Source organism: Passer montanus, unplaced genomic scaffold (genome assembly GCF_014805655.1).
Source record: "Passer montanus isolate IOZ18808 unplaced genomic scaffold, ASM1480565v1 scaffold190, whole genome shotgun sequence".
Lineage (NCBI taxonomy): Eukaryota > Metazoa > Chordata > Aves > Passeriformes > Passeridae > Passer > Passer montanus.
This window is the reverse complement of record NW_024366481.1, coordinates 419,461-443,742: the sequence shown is the minus strand read 5'-3', so window position 1 is coordinate 443,742 and position 24,282 is coordinate 419,461. Positions and strand designations below refer to the sequence as shown.

Sequence of the window (24,282 nt, the reverse complement as noted above, 5' to 3'; positions counted from 1 at the left end):
ATTAAAAATGTGAATTTATAGGTCTTAAACATTATAATATAGTGTGCTAACTAAAAACTTAACTAGAATGCTATTGGTGAATTCCTTAGTCATTAATTTCTCAAGCATAATTTAGCAAAGCATTAAAAATAGCAAGCGTTTTCATCCATCAAAACATAAATCTCTAAATAACTGTCCTTACAGTTTTGCTTCTCATTACATTTCAGTGAACAAAATTACTTCAATGAGCTTTAAATTCTGTTTGCTATAAGAGAAAGTTGGTCTTGGATATCAGGAAGCAGTTCTTTAGTGTGAGCATGGTGAGACTGTGGCACAGCTTGCCCAGAGAAGCTGTGGCTGCCCCATCCCTGGAGGCATTCTAGGCCAGGCTGGATGGTGCTCTGAGCAACCTGGGGTAATGGAATAGAATTGGATGAGCTTTGAGGTCCCTTCCAACCCAAGCCATTTTATGATTCAATGAGTCCATGAACAGGTGAGATTGCATGTTTCTGGCTGTGTTGTCAGGGCCTATTTAAGGGCCTGGAATAAGACTTGCATGCCTTCACAATTTTGTCTTTACCTAACCAATCCTATCAGATCATCTTTTTTATTATTATTTTTGCCATTATACTTAATGGCAAATTGAAAGTCATTACAAGTTTAAACTATCTTACTAGCATTAAAGAGATGCAGATTAGAATGCTATGATTTTGCTCTTTCCATCCACAGCAATAATTTTGCTGAACTCTTACATTTCCTACCAAAAATAATTATGACATCAAAGAAAATACTTAATAACTTTTGTCATCTAGCTCAACCCACAAAAACCAGGAGTTCCCAGATGGTGTAAGTAATAAACGAATGAACCATATCTTTCCATCTTAAGGGACCTTCCCATAATTCACTAACAGCTTCAGGCCTGCCAAAAACTTTATAAATACTACAGTATGAGAAGCATTATGCATATATTTTATTAACTCCTGGCTTTCCCAAGAGACCATACATGGCAGACCAGTCATAAAAGTGTCATGCATTTTAACTCTCCTCTTTCTAAACCTGCCTTCCTTCCCTACAGCTTTCCATTGGTGTAGGGCTCCTACTAGCACATCAGGTATCACAGTCACAATTGACAAGAAAATATACTCTATTCTGTTAATTTATTTATTCTGCTAAACAACCACTGTATAAAACTGCTGCTCTGGATCCTGACTTGTAACCAGGGGACCCCCCAAGTTAAGACTGTTTAGAAAGGTCCTCCTGTCATCTGCCCATCCCCTACCAGTGGCACAAATGCCTGACAGCTGCACCTGTGGGGGTAATTATGGTTCCTTTTCAATGTTGTGCTTTCAGCAATGGTGACTTAAGGTCTGGCTTTTGAGAAACTGAGCTGTTTGCAGAGCAGGGAGAAATGGAGCATCGCATCAGACATTCCAAGTTGGGTTTCTGTTGTGCATAGTCTGACCCTGCAGTCTTTGATTCACACCAATGGTTAGCAATGGAAAGATTTTTAAAGTATTGGAGCCATTTATCTCCCCTATATCTTCAATTCTATATTTGACTAAAAAGAAGCAGTTTTCCTGTTATAATTTTTTCACAAAACTTACTTTCCCTTTCCAATGAGTAAAAGAAAACCAAATACATATAAATAAAACTTTAATAGGTCCTAGCAGCGGCAATATAATTTCTCATTCCTGAATCACAAAAGACATTAAAAATCCTTGATTTACTGATATTGATCAATCTCTTTGCTGTAGATAATTGCTTAGACTTACGTATCCTATTTTAAAGCTAAGATTGGTGTATGGTGCAGGAAATAAAAATAGGCCATACTTCTGTCACAATCCAATGAAAACATAAAAATCCGTTCTTCCTTTACCTAGAAATTTTTAAGCACAATGTTCAGTATCATTGCAAAGACTGATGAAAGAGCTAATCACTGAAAGGATCTAATTCTGTAGCACTCCAACCCTGAAAAATCAGGGAGTGTGGCAACACTGCAGCGAGAAGAGTCATGCTGAGCAGCTGAACACTGCATTTTGAGTGATCAGGGGCTCTGCTGGACTGGACTTCATGCACAGTTCTGCTGATTTGCTGAACTCTGTGGAAGCAGAGAAGCAGAATCATCAGCCTGTGATGAAACTTTTAACCTCCCTATAATTCAGAAAGCTAGCCCAGCAGGCTTTGAACTCACCAAAACTCAAAATATGCACTTGGAGCAGACCTTTTAAGATGAAGCCTGTTTTATCTGAACACTGTATGTTTCCTGATCTTAAGTACAGAGAGCTCTTTCAGAGATGCCAAATCTTTCTATAGTTAAATAGTTTTCTTTTAAGCTTAACTTTTTATGCATGTAATATTTTTGGATCAGATAGATTCTAGAAAAGCAGTAAGGATCCCTTTGCATTCACAGTGAAGAAAAAATTAGAAAACATTAGAAAAAATTTTCCATTGAGAGAACTGAAAAGCTCTAAGAAAACATAAGCTCTGTCATATAAAGTTTAATGGGAGGGGAATGATATCTTGCATCCAGCTCTTCATACTATCACTGTGTTCTAAGGCAAAAAATAGTACTGAAGCTCCTCTGTGTAGGAATTAAAACCTTTTTTGGGTATGTTTGGTCTCTTAGTGACTGACTGCCTGAGTGATGTTTAAGAATTCACCGTCCTCACCTGGAGCGGGACACACTTAACTGGGTATTACTTTTTCAAGTATAAATATCCCAGATTTAAACCTGGCTCCTTAGCCCAGAGGGTTTGCTATTTTAATGCTATGTCATGATATCAGCAGTCTTTGTCAGGAACTAGAATTACAAATGCATTTAGTTACCACACTTTGGGATTTATGCTAACACCCCAGCAGACCTGTAATCCTCTTTGCCCCTGTGTGCTAAGTAATTTTGTTTTGGAAATAAATGTCATTATTATCATAAAGTAAATTAGATTTAAAATGTTAAGCTACTTAGCTTGTTCCTCCTTCCTTTCTTCAGAACTGCTTCGAAGTCAAAGGCTAATGAGAGTGTCAGGTGAATAACAAGAGATATTTTTGTCCTCTGAAGGATATTAACATACAGAACTATGCTTAAAAAGTGGGAAACACTACTGAAACTATATTACATTACCTATTGAACAGCAACTCGTTTTGCAAGACTGTGACTTGTTTATATTGAATATAGTCTCATTTCAGCCTCATCTGAGATAATCACATGCCTGTCTTAAAAGAGTTTTGTTGATGAAAAATTGTGTGCACCTGGTGGGCTAACACAATGCTTATTCTTTAAAAACCACTGGCCTGTGGAACCACTGAATGCTTATTCTGCAGGAAGGAGAACAGGAGAGCAACCAGCTCAGTTGTGCCAACTTTTGCCAGTTCACCAGGCGGTCAGGTGTGACTTTGGGGTTGGTGACCACTAGAGAGATCTGCAGTACAGAAGAACATAAGCAGAGGGGAGAAAACACATGTTAATGATTTGGGGAAAATGTTTATTATACACATGTTTATTCCAGGAAAATCAATGTATGCAGATGTAAATTACAGTATATAAACAGGAGCTTTTTCTAAGATAAGTATGCACAGCTTTCAGGGAAGATACACCCTCCTGCATCCGACCAAAGAACACCTGCTTTGTACTGCTATATTGGTGTTAGGGAGTTTTATTTTTACTGATTTTTGCTAAGAGTTTCACCACATGGCTGTCATCCACACACAATAAATCCAAAGTACATGCTTAGTATGGGATTTCCAGGTAGGATCACATAGCAAAATAAGGACTACCAGTCAATAGGCACTAACTAGATTTAGGAGGAGATGGATTTGTAGAAATATTAAGAAAGCCTCAGAAAGTGGGTCATGGAATTTGTATCAATTTATAGGTTGAAGGAATGTCCCCATTTTTTTCTGTAAAATTGGTAATAGAGTCAGGACAGTTTTATTGATTCCTTAGTTAAAAAATATGTATAGGCCGCAACTTTCTGAGACACAGGCAGGCACATAACCTCCAGTGCTCCATGCACAGCTGTTGCAAATATTGAGCCTGCCAGCAAATGTTGTTGCTACTAGTGTGATATCCATGAGTTACAATAATTAAAGAAAACTTGAGAAACATTTGTTTCTGTCTGTTCTCATTTCAGTTTTTAAACTGTTTTTTTCAGAGCAAACAGTATGATTTTCCTCTGCAGATTCAGGTCTAAGCAGGGACGTGGAAGCAGTTGTTGTGACATGTGACCTACATTCTCTCTATAATTTTTTGCATTTAAAAAAAAATCCAAAAGGGAAGCAATGGTGCATCAAACTGGCAGTTTAAAAAGATAACATAAAAACAGTTATGTTTTAACATAACAATTATTCCAATACACAAGAAAACCAGGAAGAGTATCACAAATTATTATGTCAGACTCTTTTTCATGCTTTGAAAATCAAAAAAGACTCACTATAAGTACAGTACAAAATCATAGTTTAAGTATATAAGTACAAAGCAGAAATATTCAATGGCTATTTTCACTATTTCATTTAAAATCAAAAGTGTCCTGATGTAATTTTTCATAAATAAAAAGGCTAATTACAAGGTAGTAGGAGCACATCTTTCAGAAGAGGAAACGAAGGCTAAAGGATATTTAAATGTAAGTATCTAAATTTATTTAAATATTTAAGGAGTTGAAATAAATAGCACCTGATGAAGATTACCATAAAGTAATGGTTCTCTATGGGACTTTTGACAGCCACATCTGACCACATTTCTCTCACAATACAGAGATAAACCATTTAAAAAGAAGCTTTCTAATTTTCTAAAGAGGAGAAAAGCAGAGATTGAGGAATGGTTGTGAGGCATGTCATGTATACAGGAAATACGCTCACTAAAATATGCTCAAAGCAGTCTTCAATCTATTATCCAGGCAGCTCACTATGCAATATTTAAAAGTTGAACACTACTTTGACAAAAGCTGTCTCAGTGACAATTCTCCATTAATAGCACCTAAATAAAATACATGCCTTTTAATGTTTCTGTGACAGTTCTTCTTTTCCCAAAATCTTGTTTCATTATATAATTTGAGGGGGTATCAAGTTGTATTATTACTCAAAGAAGTTTTTAAAAATAGGAGGTGAATTTGCATACTGCAAATGTTAAATCATAGGATTTCTTAATACAATATATTCTGAATATCAAAACCATAAATGCATAAAGATCAGCTGGACAATTTAATGGAAGAAAAAATCCGACCTGTATTTAAAAGGCTCAGGAAGTCCTGTAGGTCACAACTTATTCAATATGTAGTAGTAAATGGGGAGAAATACCCCTATATACTTCCTTCAGCCTCAAAAACTAATGGCTGAATTTTTGAAACCAAATTAAAAGTTAAATTTTGTATTCATTTAGTTCTCCAGTTATAACTACTCAAATAAGAGGGAAACCATTATTTTCTAATCTGGCACAGGGAAGATATGATGCATAATTCGTGCCTTCGCAGCCAGTCTTGAAACACAGTGTTTTAATACAGGGGTAGAATTTTCTCTTTTTAAAGACAGATATCTCTAAAAATGCAGTAAATTCCAAAATGCACTGCCAAAATATTAATATAAATTTAATACTTAATATCATTAATTTTGCCGAAGTCACTTATGCAGAGCAAAGAAATATCGGGTAAAGCAGTTGCATAAATTAACATTTTGTGCATGATGTATTTACAGCACGGCATGTGACTGTACAAAGCAAAAATGGTTATAGCACTTGGAGTATTTAGAGATGAGAAAGCTGTCAATCAATATTAGCCTGTGGGGAAAAGCAGTTTTATCCAAAGCAAAAACCACAACATGGATTAGAATGAGTTATTAGTAGACAGGACTCCAAAAATAAGAGCCTTGGAGATGAAGATGTGAAAAAATAAGACAAGCAGATAAGTATTTGTTTTTAAAGAATGGGGTTTTGTGGTTTTTTTTAAGTTAACTGTACATCAGTGTAGCTTTGCAGGACTCATAGTGGCTGCATGCTGGTCGAACAGCTGAAAAGGGGTTTGTGCTGCACATCATGCAGATGTGTTCTCCAAAGCCCAGTGACGTACCCTTACCTCATCTTCCCAAGACCATTTATATGTTTTATGATAAACACTCAGCATAAAACAGAAATAAGCCCCAAAGAGGTCCAGAACAGATAATCACAATGACCCCTCCAGCCACTCCTGCTATGAGTTTATACATCCACAGCAACACATTGAAATATATCTCTAACAGGGACGGTACAAAGAACTAAATAGCTGACCAATGCTCTGCCAGAGTTGAAAGTAAACAGCCTCAGGGTTGAGCCTCTTCCTTGGCTGTGACCACTCCAGATGTCTATGAAACACAACAAGATACTGGCCAAAATCCTCTGGGCTATTAGCAAATGCCATTTCTGGTTAGAATCATGTTTTAGCAAATTTCAAAAATTTCAAATGCCCTCATGCTACAAAGAAAACAGCTTTATTCTTTACCTTATTATTTTTTCATTTAACAGTTGCCTCTCTGACAAATAAACCCAGCTAAAAACTGTGGGTGAAATACTGCTGTAAGCAATGTATGCATTACATTTTTTAACTTTGAAAATATAGACAATTTTTTTTTCCCCTTGGGACTCCAGAAGTAAATAAAACTTGAATGTTTTTTTCTCAAGTTTTTCACAACTGTTCAGGTCAGATTTGAAACTACAGGAGTACCTGAGGCTGAATTAGACAAGTGAACAAAATTATGACAACGGTCTCTATATAAGTTTAACTTTTAGAAATCTGAAGTATATACAAATTTTTATTTTTTTTTAATTTGAACATTATTTCTAAAATGTATTTCAACATCCCATCAAAGGAAACAGATCTATGATTTCTGTACTATGGAGGGCAGTAACATTCCCCTTTTTCACCACCTTGAAGCTCTCTGTTGAGGCAAAGCTCCAAATTGATATAGCTCAAAAGGCATAAATTAAAGCAGTGAAGCTCTTTTCCCTCTTTCCCTTCATTAACTCACTGAATAAAATAATTTCTCTCATAATGCAGTCCTGTTTCCTATTTTACTTTTCTCATGTAGAATAGCTGAGTTCACCTATAAGCTGTAGAGTACCAATGGCAGAAGTGAAATACAGTGATTGCACCAATATGCAGAGACTGATAAAGACAAGATAATTAAATGCTCCCTTGGTATTTTGGAGTTAAGATACAGGTTTCCTTACTTACATTTCTTTCTCCTCTTGCTTGTGTTGTCTTTTCCCTTTCCTCAGTCCATCCTTCCTCCTTTTCATTTACCTAACTTCCCTCCTATTGTTTTCCCATTGAAAATAACACTCCGGGTTCTGGTTTTTCTCATCGACTCTGCAAGGAGGATATACAAAAAAAAAAAGTCACTATACTTCCTTTGGGAAATGATTCAACACAAGGGACAGATTTTCACTAATACTGTGACACAAACAAACAATGGGGGAAAGCACCTCTTGCTCTGAGTGCACTCAGTCTGCCTGCATCAGAAATGTGATGAGTGGTTCAGCCCCTGTCCAGCTGCTCTGCTGTGAACATGTACGTGCAGGAGGAAGCATTCATTTGGCAAAGCTGTGGCCTTTTTCCTTCCACAACCCTCCACACCAGTCCACAAAGATGGCTGGTTGCAGAGAAAGAAGCAGACTGAAAGACATGTGGACAAGAAGGAAGCATTAGGACTGAGTCACTGGCACTCCCTACCTTGGCTACTATCTCCTCACACTCCCTCAGTCAAGATAGTGACCCTGAGCACCCAATGTTGCAAAGCAGGTGTGTAAGCAAACAGGTCTGAATACATTCCCTACAACTTTTTCTCAGTGCCTTTTCTTTGGAAGAGGGAGACTGTAGAAAAAAACAGAACAGACTGGACTAACTAACCAGAGGGCTTCAGTCCACTTTCACTTTGTTGGGTTTTTTCATTTCTATTTCCTTAATAAGCAAAAGTTGTTCTGCTGTACTTGTTTGGCACCACAAAGGAGTAAATAAGTTCCTTAGATTGCAGTAGTGCTGCATATTGTTATTTACAAATTATCCAGGATAAAGATTTTATGCCTGGCAATTCCACGTTCAATACTCTGCTTACTGATGCAAAGTCTGACACCAAATGTTCCTATACAATCACTCTCAATACACTTGTGATATTAGTTACATTATTTTGAATGCTAACATTTTGTATTCTTGTTTACTGGGAGGTGTTTAGAAATTGGAATATGTAAAGGGCAATGCATAAGGAGATGTTTTATTTGTGAAACATATACAGATGAGGAGCAATTACAAAAGGACTGGATACCAACCTAGAACAAGCAGGAGGTGTGTACTTGAGGAAAAGCTATCAGGAGACGTGCATGTGTCCGTGGTGTATGGGCACAGCAACCAACAACACTGCAGAAAGTGTCACTCTGCTGACAGTGACTCTCTTAAAACCAATTGAGTCGCCTGAGGCAATGCAACACACTGGAAAACAGGATTGATGAAACCTACGTGACCATCATGGGAAATTAAAACACCAGTCTCCTCTGTTAGAAAAATACAACCTGTTTTTCAGAGGAAATATCACTTACCCAGGCGAGCCCCCCCCCCCTTCACTATTTGCATATTGTGTCACCTAAGCCCCACTGGTATTTGGGAAATAAACAGTACTTGATACCATAAAAGGAATACAGCACAAGCACAAACTTCTAAGTTGCGCAGCCTCCATGGTCCTCTTGGTTTAGCTTAGCTCTGCCTGCACCCCTGTACGTGTCCAAAATCTACACTTCCTTATGATCTCCAGCTTGAACTCCATGAGAGTAGTGCTATCCTGATGTGGTAAGTTCAGTGTAGCATTTACTGGTTAGAACGTGGATGAAACAGCTTGAGAATAGCTTGAGGATCTAATTGCAGCCTAGAAGCTTATAAGAAACCAGTGACAATGCAACAGATATAATTTTTCATGGAATCACAGAATGGTTTGGGCTGAAAGTGACCTTTTAAAGGTCACCTAGTCCAACACTGCTGCCATGAGCAGGGACATCTTCAACTGGAAATATTGCCCAGAACCCCATCCCATCTGACCTCCAGTGTTTCCAGGGTTGGAGCACCTACCACCTCTCAGGGCAGCCTGCACTATTCCTTCAATTTTTAAATTCTGTTTCACATTGTTTAAGAGCATTGTTTATTGTACAGTAGGACTGAAGAATAGCTATTTAGAGAGAAGATAAATAGAGAATACATTGAAACAGAGATATTGAACCCTGTTCTTTCCATTTAGCATTTTAAAAATATTAATTTTAAACAGCAGGAAAGAAAGAAAAATACAATACTAATTATCCCATATGTTTTACCAATTATTTTAAGACAGCAACAAAATAATTAGTTCCAAAATAGATGTCAGACAGACAGGCCCAAATTGAACCTAATCATATGTGAAAATTGCCTTATATGCCTCATATGAAAAAAGCCTTATATTTTCATATGTAAGCTTGATTCTCTTTTATTATTTTAACTGATATTATAATTCCCTTCCTGCACATAAAGACTTTTAGGATTTGTTGTGCTATTTTAAAAATGCAACAAAAATTTCTAATGTGTTTACTGCTGAAATACTTACTAAATTAACTTAACTTCCAGAAAGTAAGGTGCACTGTTAGTGTGTAAGCAGTGGAGAGATACAATCAAGGGTTTGCTTTCAAAAGTGTAAATTTTTATGCCTAGAAACAGAGATAAGTGTTTTACAGTGGTCACTTTTTATTAGCTCTACCACAAATCATGCTGACAAGACTGCATTTGAAACAGAAATCTCTGTGTTAGCCGAGCCTCTGATGTAATAATACAATTAATATACAGATATGCATTACTAGCCTGTAAAAAGTAGAGCAAATTGATATCACAGGGAGACAGAAAAAGTCAGTCTTAAATAGAAAAATTTTCATAAGTCAAATAAAAAATATATGCAATCACATATACAAGCTTGGAGTTAGAAATCTTCACAAATACCTGAGCCGATGTCAACAAGGGCAGCTGAAGTCTCATTGCTGTGGTATCCGACTAATTTTTCAAGGAAAAAACATGAGAATAGATTTTATTTTGCTTGTCTTTTTTTCCCCACTAATCAACAAGAAAGTACTGTACTTGGTCACACAAGGGCATAATGTCCAGGGTCTTGTGATAGGATGTGCTGTGAAATATATACCATGTTATACAAACCAGGAGGAGCTAAGGAAGGGTGCATCTACTCTACTCCTTAGCAGATAAGAGAAGGATTACTTTCTTCCAACCAGTGGTTCATTTCTGGCTGAAATGGAAATTTCATTTCTGAAACAGAAAACATCCTTGCTAGAATGCACACACAGAAGCACCTCTATTATACTCTGAAAATTATTTTTGTTTATTTGCTAGATGGTTAGTTTATTAATCAAAAATTACTTTACAAGGTGTTAGATTATAAGATTAAATTTGAGAATTTGTATTTATTTTAGACAATCTATCTATTCTTCCTCTTTTTCCTTAGACAACACTGTTTTATACAACAGCCCCTCATTAGAAGTAAGAGTATTTTTAAAGTTTTAAAAACATAAATTTACCCATCAAAGTAAACATGAAGGAATGAGGATTTGCTTAAGTTTTAGCCTCTTATATTTTTCAGATTCTGTGCTGCTTTAGTGTGCAACTCTGAGCTTTATAGAAGGTGTTAGCAAGTTCTCTTCACAGAGTCCGTAGACACAATCATTTTCAGCTTGTCCAGGAACAACTGTTACAAGCTCCAAGACCAAAAAGTATAAAGAACAGTGAATTGAAGAGAGAAAAACAAGGAGGATGGAACTTCATAACCTAAAGCTATAGCTGAACAATTAACTCCAATATGCAGATGGACCTCAACTTTATAAAAATAGAGACTTCATGACCAGTCACATATTTTGTGATCATTTTGGGTCCATCTTGAGTGTAGCCCTGGCTGGGCTCTTGTACCGCCCAAGGTGTATCTATTGAGGCCTTTTAATAATGACCTACTTTATTCTTTAACTCTGTCTAGCCTCTGTTCTAGGTCAGCCTACAGAAGGCATCAACAAAGAGCTCTTACAGAAACTATGCATGCTCCTCCTAGGTAGTGTATTGGTCCAGACCAGGACAGCATTCCATGTTTAGGAGCTAGTGATCCACACAACAGTTCACCTGAGTAGGCAGAGGGCTGTGCTGAATATACAGGGCAGCTTTCAGGGCTGTTCTGTGCTGCACAAAGTTCTTGGCTGCAGGATAAACTCAGCAAGTTCACTGGAACAGAGGAGCCCACGGGCAACTCCCACTGGGTACCAGTGATTTCACCACCTGCCTGGCCTCACCTTTAACTACAAGTGCAGCAAGGAGTGCTCATTACATAATCCCTTAGTAATAGTGCTGTTTTCTTGCAATGAAAAAATGGAATATCTCCCAGTACTGAAAGGGAGAGCTTCTCTGCACAGACAGGATCGGCTCTGCACAATGTGCAATAGGAAAATCCATCCAAGTTATGTCTCGTGTTGCACAAACTCAGGGTGCCCCAGTCACATATCAGGTTTCATTTCTAACTATATTACTCTTCTTACTTTTTCTAATTAGCGGAGTTATCTTATTAAGCCATTTGTTGTCAAAGCCTTTTTTTACTGATCCAGAAAAAGCCCTGCATCATCTCTCCCTCACTTCAACTCTTATCTTCCACCTCTAGTACAGAACAGGCAGGTACATGACATGAAGAAACAGGTATGCTCGTAAAGTTTATCCTCTGCATTTGACCTTTTTAAATTCTTGTTTCTATTGGAAAGTTTATACATATTTTCCATCTTCAGCAATAGTTTCAAGTTCAGACCTCAGAAGAATTAAATAAATTAATTCTATTGACTCCACCATGAGAAATTCTAATCCATAATCCATAGGCTGTAATCATGGAAATGCTTGCATAAACCCATAATCTTTCACAGCACTATTCCTCCTATGAAATACATTTAAGTAAAAGATCAAATGCTTCCTGACTGATGCCTGAATTTCTTTCAGTCTCACATATTTGAAGGTTGAGCTAAAGCATTTCTGTTCTCTTTCTTCTCCCTCTCCTTCCTGGCCTGTCATAGCAGATTAGCAGAGCAGATTTCTGTAAACAAAGTGACCAGAGAAAATCAGAAAGACATCAGGGAATAACTTAGAGGAGAAAAGAAGACAGTGGAGATAGTAGCAATATATGGGTCTTTAGACTACAAGAACTATTTTAAGACCACACAACTTTCGGTCAAAGCAAAAATGGTGTAAATATTTATTCTTTCATATCATTGTTATATTTGCCCAATTATCCCATCATAAAAGAAACCCAACAAAATTAAATGTAGCAGCAATTTTAATTAAGTAGCTTAAAATATATAAAACTAAATACACTTGAAATATTGACAATATAATTTGTTTAAAATAAGGGATAATTTGGTTCTTATAATAGCGCATAAGCAAAAATAACCACATAGAAAGTAAGCCTGCAGTCATATGTTTTCAAGGTCTGATAACAAGGTCTCCCTTCAGGCCTACTTCTATTTATCATTATCATTATTAGTTAATGTCTCTAATTCTTTTTAAATTTCATTAGTTTAATATTCTTTGCTGGCAGCACAGGAATTTAGACTGCTTTTTGATGAAGTTGTGTGTTATGAGGTATTTTGAATGATATATGATAATAGATTAATTTCAGAAACTGTCTAACATAATCATATTAGGGTTGATTGAATATATAAATCATCAATCATATACATTTGGGGGATTCTGAATGTATAAAACATTATATGTGAGTTCCTGAATTGCTAGATGCCAATTTCTTAATAACTGTTTGTCCTTGGGTGATAAGGAAGTGAGGTTTTGGGAGGTTGTGGTCAAACCAATCAGTGCTTGGATTTGAATATTGGCACCTGGTTTGGCCACTGAAGGTATGGACCGCCTCTGAGAACACAGGGGGTTAAAAGCAAGAACTCCCAGGAGAACTCTCCCTTGGTCCCGGTCAGAGCTCGCCTGCCGAGCTGGGTCTGGCTGGGGAGGGAAGCCATGCGGCCGGGTGAGGTAGGCTGGAGCCTTGGGCAGAAGAGCGGGGTGAAGGCCTGGCAAGATGGAAGGAGCCCTGAGGAGCCCTGAGAGGCATCAGGCCCCAACCCCCTGGGAAAGAGAGAGAGCCAGTGCCTGTGCTGCCTCGAAATTTGATATCATGGACTGGCAGCACGGCCAGCCAGAAGGAGAAGTGGGAGATGCGGCACCAAGAACCGTCCGCCTTGGGAGTTCTGGGCAGACAGAGGCGAAAATTTTAACCCTTTTCTTAAATCATAGAAACCTTACAAATACTGATCCTCCTGAATCTGAATGAAGAGAGAGAGAGAGAGAGATAAGAGGAAATCGGCAAGTGTGATGAAAGTTGGTGCAAGTGAAAGATGTCAGCAGAGGTGAGAAGAATCTTAGATGGGAGGAGATGATGGAGTGGCCTTGAGCTGGACTCTGTCTTGTATGGCCGTGGACAGACCCATGTCTTTCCTGTAACACAGAGACTGCATTTAGAGGGAGGCAATGCCTTGGAACCAAAAAAGTGCAGTAGAGCAGTGGCATGAACAGAGATGGCTGAGGAGGGTGTGGGATGCCCTCTGTCTTCAGTAGACAGGGAGATCTCTGTTCACAAGGCCCCTCGGCCCGAGGAGGTAAATTTGAGGGGGTTGGTGTCTGGAAGCTGAGAAACTGTTGCTTTTTTAGAACTAGGCAAAGCATCCTTAAAAGAGGAACCCTAAAAACAGTTCTGATCCATGTGCAGTGGTGAGAGCACTGGACATGGAGGGAAGAAGTCACAAGGGCCGATGTTCTCCGGGCAGTGCCATGAGTGACATGGAAACACAAGAGGTTTCAGTTGTGTTTCCGGGGGAAGCCTATGGGGCAAGGAGAGACTCCTCTCTCCCTGACAGACTAAGAGTTAATTATTTGAAGGGTGGTGATGGACTGAAAGTTGATTATCTGAGAGACAGAGATAGTGACTAAGTGAAACTCTAAAGTTTTATTTCATACTGTAAAGGAAATGGGGGGAGGAGGAGGAAAGTATTTGGAAAGCTTTCATTCTGAGTTCTGTGTCTGTTCCTTTTTAAATATTGTAGTTAATAAAGTTTTTTTCCTTTATTCCTAAGTTAAAGCCTGCTTTACTCTACTTCTAATCACATCTCACAGCAGCCACAAAAAAAAGTATATTTTCATAAAAGCACTGGCATTGTGCCAGCGTCAAATCATGACACTGTTAAATGAAGTTACCAGATGAGGTTTCGCTTATGTCAGAGTTGAAGGCACATTTACTTACCCACTCTTCAAATATGTAATGGATACTCTATTCTGGTTATTTATTTAAGTAACCCATAATAGCTACAGAGATACAGGTAAGAAGAAGGGTAAAATTAGCTTCCTGCACTATTCTGCCCTTCCTTATTATCTCCATCTAATGAACTGTGTAAGAAGTGAACCATACCCCTTTTCTTATTTTTTATAGGGTATTTATAGCCCAGCCAGTTAGATTATTTCATGAAACTGCATCAGAATATAGACAGAACATGTACAGGAGACAGCCTCTCTATTAGGATGCAAACTGCTCAGTTAAAGTATTTAAGAATCATGTAGCAGCTGTGACAGTGCCAGAGGTAATTAAACTCGGGCTCTAAAAATAAGTTAAAAAGTACATGGTGCTGCATCCCATATTTGATTTTTCCTCCAAATGCTAATTATGTAAATTTATCCTGATAAATTTTACTTAGACTGAAATCTTCCTGTTATGCATTCACATCAATAACAAAAACACAAGTCAACCAACTTGTGTTTTGCTTCTGGCGACGTCCACATATACAGTTAAATTTCTGACAACTTTGAGTTTAGGTCCTGTGCTGGTTTTATAATGCTGTTACCAACTAGAAAATGTCAAGTACAATAATAATCAGCCACTTAGGTAGAAGAAGTCAATTCTCTTGCTTAGGTTACCTCTCTTTGAACAGTCTCTTGGTTTCTATCTGTTTTTCATATTCAAAATCTTCACTTAAGGGACACTGTTTTCCCTGTAGTTTGAAGTTTGTGGGCAACCTGAACACACAGACGTATAGACATATGTGTCAATGTTTTGGAGCTACTTCTCACAGAGATTTTGAGATATAATCATGGACACTAAATACAGTTTTTCCTCCACTTGTACATAACAATTGTAGTATTATAGTTAGATCTCAGTTTATTCAGTTCTCTCTCTTTATGTACTTGCTTAAAAATCTATATATTATCTTCTGCACCTCCAAATAAACATGCTTCATCATAGTCAGAAGGTGTTTTTATTTAACTTCACAAACACTTCAGAAAAATACATTGGATAAAATATTCAGATAACTAAAACTGACCAGGAACAGAAATCTAAGATTACAATTAAACAAATTAGAAAATTAAACAAATGTGATATAAATATTAAATTACATTTTTCAAAGTAGTTTGACCACTCTAAAAGTTACAAATATTTAAATTCAGCAGTTTGACATTATCACATTCGAGTTTATCAAATGGACTTGGAATATGTACTTATTAATTCTATCCTATTGCACTATCAAATAAATATGCAGTAGTGACAATATTGCTTAACAGAGATTCACTAGCAATTCTACTTGGACTATCAAGTTCTGCAAGATTGGGCTCCCTTACTTCCTTAGATTTCAAAGACGACTTTTATAATTTTTTTCTCTTTGTTCAACTGCAAAATGGTCAATATGACACTGACTTTGTAAGACTTCCAAAAGAGCTGCAGAAGAGGAACTAAAGAGCTGTAAACCTGAATTCTTCACAGGACAAGTTGGTGGAAACCATCCAAAAAAATTAAAATTAATGGTAGTATGGATAAATTATCTTGACTGGGAAAGAATCTGTATGGGTATTTTATGACTTCACACACAAATCCAGTGGCATTCTTCGAAGGAGTTAAAAATCATGTGCATTAGACAGGTCCTGCTGATACAGTCTACTTCAATTTTCAAATAATGTACCCCTCTATTTGTAAGATTAGGCACAGTGGCAGTGCCTCTGTCTCAAAAGGCAAAGACCAAAAATCAAAGAAGAACTCAGACGACTGTGAAAGACTTGGTACATCTTTCATATTGGGACTGACTAGCTCAACTAGGACAGTTCATCCTGGGAAAAAATATGACTGACAGGGCATTTCAGATCAGAAAGGATTTCTAGAGAATGCTTTTCTGTCTCTCTGGAAACTTGGATTAAGTGGCTTCAAATAAAACTCACAGTATACCTATTCAGAACAAACAGAACAATGCATTCTTCACAGAGAGCAAAACTAAAACACACCATGTTTGCATATTTTCAGATGTCGTTCATTGATTGATTCTTGATCCCTGCAGAGAAGATATCATGATTTTATGAACAAGCACTGATTCACTGCATAATGGAATGAAACAAATGTAAAAATCAAATTATTAATACTGCACAGGCAACCTTCAGATTTTTTAATATGTGTCTTTCTTTGCAAATAATGTTTTATAAGGTTGTCTGTACATTCTGCTTAAGAGCTCTACCACTCCATGAAATTATACAAACAGATCTTGAAATTATTGCAAATGACAGCATTCAGATATATTTCTGAAGAAATATACATCTCTCTCAAATACTCCTGCAGCACCCCACTGCAGTTTTCATCAGTTCCAGAACTGATTTTAATTAGTGACTTTTATTCTGCATAAGAGCTTCTGTCACTGTCCTGGTGCTGGAATTTACAAGTTGATCAGCACTATTTGTTTCTGACCAGTGCCTCAAAAAATCGACACCTGTGAACGTGGAAACACTGTCGCCACTTCATGGTCTAGACTGATGGGCATGTCAGAACATATAACCCTTTTAAGTAAGTAATTGAGTAGCTACTTAGAAGTATTTATTTCTGAATCATTACTAAAATTCCTGCAGTTTATCTTCCATAAAAATATGAAACGTAAGAGCAGGACAGTAGATATCTTACTTGAGCTGAAATACACTGGTTTTAAATTAGAAAAATACCTATTTTGCTTATAAAATAAGATTATCATGTGTAATTTTAGTAACATGCCAGGAATATTTAAAGTGGTTTCAGATGTGACCTTTTGTGTGGTCTTTCCCATAGTGCTGAATTTAGCAATACCGATATCTAAAGTCTAACTCTAACTCTTATTTTTTCTCAGAAAATTTATTAACTCAGCTGGCTTCTACTGCACAAGAAGTGTTATTAAAATGTCATTTTATCTAAAATTAAATATTTTTTCCTAAAGTCCTACCATTTCTCAACAACCAAATCAATTCTAATTATATAGATTCCCTATCTATATAATTAGAATTGATTTGGTTGTTGTATTAGCTTCCTAATACACCCCTCCACAGTAAATGTCCCTGTAAATAATATAATTTTTTATATTAACTTCAGTAAATGAATTGTGTAAATTAAGGAAGCTTGGACACTACTCAAAACCAAGCTTTCAAAAAGCTTTAAAGGAAACAACTTGATTTTAACTATTCTTTCTCAAAACTTACTTCAGTGATGTAGTTATAATCATCAGCTTTTCATTTAGGCAGCCTTCATGATTTTTCCCAGAATACTGTGTAGACAGAGAAATCATGGTTATTTTGAACTTTACATAAGGAATGCAAATACTGTCACTGTTGGTGAACTATGATGCAGGCTTTCAGAAAGAAAGAATGCAAAGATGGTCATGAGTGAATCAGGTAACAATAGCAGCCAATTATTCTTAAATCCTAAAATAAGTTAGAATAATTACCCCATATGATATGTTCAACCCAGCTTCAGATGGCTGAGCTGAATCTCACACAGAGTGTACAAAACCGTGTCCTAACAGCACTCTGTATTATCTGCCATATTTACTCAAATTTTATAGAAATTAAGGCTTAATATGGAAATGTTTCTTTTAGTATGCACTGTAGCGTAAGCATGCAAAAACAAAGTATAAAGATTTTCACATAAAATGTCATAATCTGGACAAAACTGAAATGTACCGCTTCATTCCCCATATAAAATTTTTAACTCTTCCTTCAAGAAAATTGCAAGTACAGGTATCAGGAGTGTTAGTTCATTTATTCTACATAAAAAAAAATAGAGGGGAAAAGTTTATCAAGCCCACACACTCACATAGTTGCTTCCTTGGTAAAGAAGTCACTTCTGATCATGAGAAAAATCTGAGGAACAGAGATTTGCTTCTTTTGGAAGAATACATTAAAAATTTGTGCAGTAACATTGCTAATTCTACTGAGTTTAGAGCTCATACGAAGTCCATACTATTCTTGCTGTTTGTAGCAGTAAGCTACTCCTATACACAGATGAAGAAAGATGGATTTTAACACATTTTAACACATTTAACACATCTTTTAATATAAAATTTTATATTTTTTCCACTTTTGGAAATGACCACATGAGCAAAAACTGTCCACTTTTATTATACAAATTCAGTTTTAGTGTGTTCACTGTGAAGTGTTTACCATTACTGTTTGCTCTGTGGTGGAACATTATCATGCAGATGACTGCCTGTCTGCTCTTATCAGCGTAGGTTTGGTCACCATAAGTAATTTTTCTGTTTATCACAGGCAATATTTTAGATGCAATGACTAGATTCTAATTTCTCCAAAGATTCTGTCACTTGTGTCCTGACCTTTGGTAGCTACAGCTGACTTTTATCTCAACCTTTCCTCAAGAGCTTCCCTTGCCCATCTATTAGATACCAGCTTCTCCACCCTTTGCAATTCTTTTGAGTAATCCAAGAGAAAATTTTTTACTCTGTGTTTTTGCCTAATGACATCTCTTGCTGTAAAGCAAGAACTGTTTAAAAATCTTCCTGGCTTAAGAGACTTGGGTGACCAAAGCACATCAACTGAACTTCACCTTTAGGATGTCTCTATCCCTTCTATCTCCCAAGGGAAGCAACAGTGTTGTTTAAAGATGTAGACATCTGTCTTTTGTGGAAAAAACACCCTTCTTTTAGAAAGCTGAAAATTCAGGGTGCAAGTTCAGACCTCTTCTGATGTCAGGACTTGAGCATAACTCAAAATGACTCATTCTCTGGACTAAACTCAAAGACATTTTTCATGAATATTCAAGGTATTCTCATATCTCATTTTCTTTCTCATTTCAGTTCCAGCACAGGAAACTTGGACATATTCCATTCAACTATCCCTTTCCTTTATATTGACAAGATAAGATTAACTAAAAATAATGTGGCTTTTGATCCTGTGATCCCGAGTTGGGATTTCTTTTCTGACATTAGTGTTTTTCTTTTTCCATTTGTTTTCTCTTAGAAATGTGAACCTTAACATGAACCAGACTACTCACCACATGCTTCATCACTTCAAGCTCTCTGATCTAATTAGCTAATGCATGGATATTTAACTACACCAAAAATAAAATTATAAAAATATAAAAAGCTTTACACTTCTAATTATACCTTTAGGATTCCAGGATTACATAATGTCCAAGTTTAGACTATTTATCCTGAAAATCATCTCTTAGTTTTTCCTCTGTTATATGTTGGAACCCAAGACATAAGGTCTTGTGGGTTCATGCTTTCCCATTTTTTTCTCTTGATTGAAATTTCTCCAGTAAACAATTTACTGTTATGTAGCACAAAACTAAGTACATTAATGAGTGACCTTTTAATATTAAAATATTAATTGCTCAAACCAAACACAAAAAGGGAAGTCATTCTTCTTAAGGGCGAATTTTCTTTGTGATTAGCAATCCATAAATAGAGAAGGCTAGTCCCTCTGTAGCAAATATCTGTAAAACTATTATCTAAACTTTTCTGTCTATGCTTTTACTTACTTGGGGTTTTCCAGATTGGCCTTTGTTCTGAAAGATAAATGTTCCTACAAAATGTTGTTTAAATACACGGCACAGCAAACTGCCAATTATAAGAAATGCTTTCCTCCAGTAATTATATTCTCCGGAGTGAGGAGAATATTATTCTACTTAATATTACAATTAACAAAATAGACTTTTGTCATGCCTTTATTTAAACTGTAGTCCTACAGAAAAGTTTTCACAGTGAGCTATAGAATTGCCCCAATGAAAGCACTTCTGAAAACATTGATCTTACAACTAACATTTGAATATATGAGCCAATCGCTAGAAGACTTGTCTTGGTGGGCAAATTCTGCTTAAAAGTTTTCAGAGTGAATCTTCAATATAATCACCTTGTTCAACTGTCAAATTACTGAATTAGAGCTGCTGCCACTTTATATTGTTCAGTAGGTTCTGCCTTATTCTTGTGTATGTTCTTATGTTTATTGATTGACAATCAGAAATTGACATGTACATGTATCAAACATTTAAGTGCAATGGAATATTAATCTGATCATCATCTGAACATTGTCTTAAAAAACTAAACAAGTGGTAATAATCTCCAATTGAGTGACTAGCCAGCAAGCTGAAAAGACAAGAAAGCAGATTGTTGCAGTGACTATTTTGAGAAACACATCCTCATCCACAACTTTCATGCTACCACAGTATACCATTCACCTTAGTCAGTGAATTCCCCATCCAGCACGTACAAATCTTGTGTTTGCTTCTGGAATAGGCACTCAGCAGCAGAAGGCACAATGGGAGGAAAAGGAAAGGTCATAGCTAGGCTGTAGCAGTAAGTTACTCCTATACAGAGAAGGAGACAGATTTTAACACAGCTATATTTTTTTTTCCTATGGCAAATAGAAAGGGCAAATTCCTACTGATTTCTAATGGCATGTATTTCCTTATGCCATAATTTAGAGCGGTTACAGCCAGGTCCCTTGAGAATCCTAACTAGTTACTGTTTGTCTGCCTCTCTTGTATGTCTTTATCCCCTATGAGGCAGGTTAGTTTGAGAGTGCCTTACTCTCCCTTTTCATGAAGACAGATGGTGTATTAGCCAAAGTTTCTTTCTCCACTAGCTACAGGTGTTCAGCCACAGGGGCCAGGGAGTATCTGTAGCTGTAAAAGCTCTTCAGCAGCTGCTTGAAGTGCTCTCAGCATCCCAGTGAGCTGGCTTACACTGCTGGGGCAGATACATTCTCTCATTTTTCACCTGTGGTAACAGTCCTGTGCTGCACTTCAGCACAAAGGTGCAGCTTATACTTAAATACATACATTCACTTTATTACCTCAAGAAATAGGGGGCCTGCAAATTGTAAATGACTACTGCTGCAGTTTCATTTTCCTACAGTTGTCTGGACAAGGTCTCTGCAGGCTGAACAACCTCAGCTCCCTCAGCCTTTCGTCACAGGAGAGATGCTCCAGCCAGCTCTGGGGCCCTTCTCTGGGAATCAATCCAACATGTCATGCCCTTCCTGTGCTGGGAGCCCAGAGTGGGGTCTCACCAGAGCAGGGCAGAGTGGCAGAATCCTCTCCCTCCCCTGCTGCCCACAGGGCTGCTGGATCCAGCCTTGGATGCACACTTGGTTTTCTGGGCTGCCAGTGCCCATGGCTGGCTCATGTCCAATTCTTCATCCAGCAGTATCCCCAAGTCCTTTCTCTCTGCTCTCAGAGTTCGTTCATTCCCGTGCTTGTGTTAATAGTGAGGATTTCCCCAACTCGGGTGCAGGACCTTGCACTTGGTCTTGTTCGGCTTCATGAGGTTCACATGGGACCACTCCTCAAGCCTGTCAAGGTCTCCCCAGGTGGACACCCCTGCTCCCAAGCATCAACATCAACTTCATCACTCAGTTTGGTGTAATCTGTCCACTTCCTGATAGCGTACTCACTCCCACTGTCTCTGTCATTGATAATGCCATTAAATAGGATTAGTCCCTTGAGGGACACCCCTCGTTACTGGTTTCCACCTGGACATTGAATCATTCGCTGTAACTCTGGATATGGCCACCCAGGCACTTCCTTCTCCATCCTACAGTCCATCTATCAAGAGTTTTACAGAAGCCCAGTTAGATGATGTCTGTAACTCCTCCTTGTCCAGCAACAGTCCTGATGAAGTTATTCCACTATAGAGGGCTACTATGTTAGTCAGGAGGAAATCGGTTCAAAGATATTCTCATAAATTGGATTTAAGAAAAGTTGAAGGTTTCTCTCTTTTTATGAAGTGGAAGGTTATTGTGTGTACCACAGAGACATTTAAAATTGTCTTTATTTAGACTGTCACACAGCTGAACATTCTTTAATTTAATCCAAACTTCTTAGGAAATAAAATTATTATGATTCTCATCCTTCAATTTTTAGGCAATATGCTAAAAAAACTAAAAGTGACTGAATTTACAAAAATATTATTGAGAACAACTGTCTTTCAAAAGGCCGTAATACATCATATGTCTCTGTAAAAAATACCATTTGGAACAGCTGAATCACAGGATCATTGAATGGTTTGGGAGGGACCTATAAAGATCATCCAGTTCCAAATGCCCTGTCATGAGACACCTCCCATTAGACCAAGTGGCTCAAAGTCCCATCCAGCCTGGACCCGGCTTTGAACACTGCCAGGGATGTGGCAGCCACAGCTTCTCTGGGCAACATATGCCAGTGCCTCAACACCCTCATAGTAAAGAATTTCTTCCATATATTTAACTGTGCCAGTTTTCATAATACGGGTCACATTTGTATCAGCTATTCATGATCAGGGTTTGTAGGATACAATTTTATGACACTTGAAACAGGGATAATCATGAAACAGCAATGATAGAAATTGAATTTAAAAATTATATTTGAATCCTAGGAAAATTTCATTGCTAAATTAAGCAGAAAAAACAATATAAAAACTTAAAATGCACAGACACAGCTATTCATCAGTAGGTACCAGCTTTCCTAAATATGTGTTTAACACTCACAAACATTTGTGGTTTGACAGCCTCTTGTGACATGCTCTAGTGTGATCTCTGTCCAAGGCAATTCCTTTGATAATGAAGGGGCAGAACTCATCTAGACCAAAATAAAGTGAGCAGAAAGCTGTAAAACACTGCAGGTCACATCAAAGCAGGAAATGAGGACTAGAAAAGAATTTGAAGAACACCTTACAAAGGATGCTCAAACTGGTAGTATAAAAGGTCTTTACATACATCAAAAGAAAGAAGGTAGTAACAGAACTCATGAAATGGGTTAAAAACAAAAGTCTTAACTGGGGGACAGAGTACGATGGTGTGATCAAGGATGGCAAAGCTAGCAGAGAAGTTCAAAAACTTGTCTGCCCCAGGCAGCATCTGGATATGCTGGGGATTCATGACACCAGACCTGCCTCCTACTGAGGATGGGATCTACATCAACTTGAAGTAACTTTACAGGAAATATGAGCCTGAATAGGGAAGAGAAATACAGGCTGTGCAAACATTTCACCTGTAAGTAAAGAAAGTCATTCAAACTAGGTCAACATTGAGGCACAAATATGAGAGAACTCAGCTACCAAACTGTGGAACTACTGGTTGTGGCATAGAACCCCTCCTCGTGGTTGGGAGGTGACCACCAAAGCATCACTGCCAAGCAAAGCCATGACAGCCCAGCTTGGGAGGGAGAAACTGGAGAGTCTGAGTCATCCACTGTGAAGCTGAAACACTTGTGGCAAAGCTTCCTGAGCGCATGGACAAACAGGGGCTGCCAGGGAAGATTTTATTCTCATGTGACCAGTGACAGGCTGCCCAGAGAGGTTATGGAATCTCCCTCCCTACAGACACCCCAGAACTGTCTGCACACAATGCTGTGCCACGCAGGTGACCCTTCTTCAGCAGGGAGGTTGGACCAAATGAGCTGCTGTGATATCTTCCAACCTTGCCCATACCGTAGTTTTGTAGACTTTAAAAGGCAAACTGCCCGACTGCCCGCTGCCTGAGGGTCTCGAGAAACACATGCTGAGGGTCCATGCCGTTTTCCTTCAGTTTCCACAGTGCCCGTGGGCATTCTGAGCTTTCCGCCGGCATCCCCTCCCTCCCACACCTGAGAGCTGTTCGCACCCACCCCTCCGCAGGCCCTGTGCTCGCTGCCAGCCCGGCAGCCCCGGGCCCTCACCGCCGGCGCTCGGACCGTGCCGCGCCTCCAGCTCCTCTGCCAGGGCAGCGCAGCCGCAGCCTCGGCACACCGACCCCGAGTGACCGGCCCCGGGTGACTGACCCTGAGTGAGTGACTCTCCTGGGGGTGACGGGCCCTGTGAGGGGGATGAACTCGGGGTGACTGACCCTCCAGGGGTGACTGACCCTGGCTGACCGATCCTCGGCAGGTGACTGACCCTGAGTGGCCGACTCCGAGTGACGATCCCCGGCGCTGCCCGACCCCCGCGCGCACCCGGCTCGCCGCCGCAGGTGCGCGCTCACGGGGCGGGGCGGGGCGCGCCCCCGC

At 38.4% G+C, this 24,282-nt stretch overlaps 1 long non-coding RNA gene across 1 annotated transcript; it reads right to left on the bottom strand.

The window, feature by feature from the left end:
* Positions 1-3,236: 3,236 nt before the first annotated feature.
* LOC120500889 lies at positions 3,237-7,546 on the bottom strand. Its single transcript, XR_005627198.1, has 3 exons — positions 7,424-7,546; positions 7,173-7,307; positions 3,237-3,395 (listed from the first exon to the last, which is right to left on the bottom strand). It is a non-coding gene; the product is annotated as an uncharacterized LOC120500889 (long non-coding RNA).
* Between the last annotated feature and the right edge of the window lie 16,736 nt (positions 7,547-24,282).